Source organism: Halyomorpha halys, unplaced genomic scaffold (genome assembly GCF_000696795.3).
Source record: "Halyomorpha halys isolate HHAL.00 unplaced genomic scaffold, Hhal_1.1 Scaffold2844.1, whole genome shotgun sequence".
Classification (NCBI taxonomy): domain Eukaryota; kingdom Metazoa; phylum Arthropoda; class Insecta; order Hemiptera; family Pentatomidae; genus Halyomorpha; species Halyomorpha halys.
The window spans coordinates 56222-57722 of record NW_027111971.1 but is presented as its reverse complement, the minus strand read 5'-3'; the positions used below and the strand labels follow the sequence as shown (position 1 = coordinate 57722).

General features: G+C 27.8%; 1 non-coding gene across 1 annotated transcript; it reads left to right on the top strand.

Annotated features, from left to right (window-relative positions):
- Nucleotides 1-1044: 1044 nt before the first annotated feature.
- Nucleotides 1045-1115, top strand: TRNAG-GCC (transfer RNA glycine (anticodon GCC)). Its single transcript has one exon. It is a non-coding gene; the product is annotated as a tRNA-Gly (tRNA).
- The last annotated feature ends 386 nt before the right edge of the window (nucleotides 1116-1501 follow it).

Here is a 1501-nt window from a genome sequence, read left to right as displayed (position 1 = left end):
GTTGTAAATTGTAATAAGTCGATAGTAAAGAATTGTATGCTGTCAAAATGTGATTTTAAAATTAGATTAGTTGAGACGTAAAAGTAACTAATAACATTTTGCAAATTTGTGATACTGTGAACTAGGGCGAATATGTGATTCGTAAAAATGCACCGGCTGTTTCTGAATGTGATGTTCTTAACTTTTGATAACAGCTGTCAAGGCCAATGACCCTTCTTAAAAGTAACCTAATTTGATCAAATTAGAAATGTGATTTAGAGAAAATACTACTTTAAAGTGAATTTAAAGGGAAGCTACTTAATTTTAAAGAAATGATCTCAATTTAACATTTTTTTGGATTAAAATAGTTTTTTCACCCATTCGTTTTTTTTTTTTTTTTTCTTTTTCCGGGGCATTTCTTTTAATTTTTTTGGGATTCTTGGCCCTTTTTTACCCATTTGCCGGGAAAATTTTGAGGCCCTTAAGGTTTTTTTTTTTTAAAGAAAAATATTTATTAAATATAATTTAATTGCAAAATCTCTTATCGTTATGGATTATATATTAGAACTTTTAAATTAAGAAAAGAAATGAAAGTAAGTTAAACTATAATTACTGTTCTGCAAAACAGGGTTGATAATCACGTTCTACATTTTCTGAACACAATTTCCCTTCAACATAAACTTGCTTACGTAACTCTATAAAATTCATATTACTTTCGCATCATAATAATCAATAATTTTAGTTATAAAGATTGATCTAAAAAAAATAACGAAAATATGCCCAATGTCCTAAAAGAGAACATGTGATGTTATCTGAATTATCATTATCATCCATTATCATATTGAAGATATCCAACGTCACTGATTAGACAAAAAAGTATTTATTATTAGTCTAATGATGACTATATGTGATTAGAAGTAGAATTAAAATACATTAATTATATAAAAAAACAACAGATTTTTTTAAAAGATTTTTGTGTGTATTGTAAGTAGATATAGAATATGTACTTTTGCATACAGAATTATAGTTAAATAAAAAACTAATAAATGTAGGGTGCTTTCACAGGCATCGGTGGTTCAGTGGTAGAATGCTCGCCTGCCACGCGGGCGGCCCGGGTTCGATTCCCGGCCGATGCAATCCGTTTTTTCAACTTTTTCTAAATTAATTTTTTTTTAATACATGAGAACTAACATAAGCATTTAGTACCTATAGGTTTGGGACATTGTAAACATAACATAACATGGCAAAAAAAACTATATGTATTTCCATTTTATTCGAGAATATCATATTTCATCAGTCTTATAAATTATTTTTACTAATAAATGTTTTTTCATGGATTTTTTTTTTACATTAAATAGTTTTATGGCAACATATTTATTCCTGACAATCTGCACATGAAATCTTCACGAATGCAACGAGTGTTTTGCTGACAAAGTTTTACATAGGAATTTTTTTTTTTTTTTTTTTATTTTCTTTTTTTTCCGTTCCCTCTAGAACAGAAAGAAACAGTGAATTAGTGAGT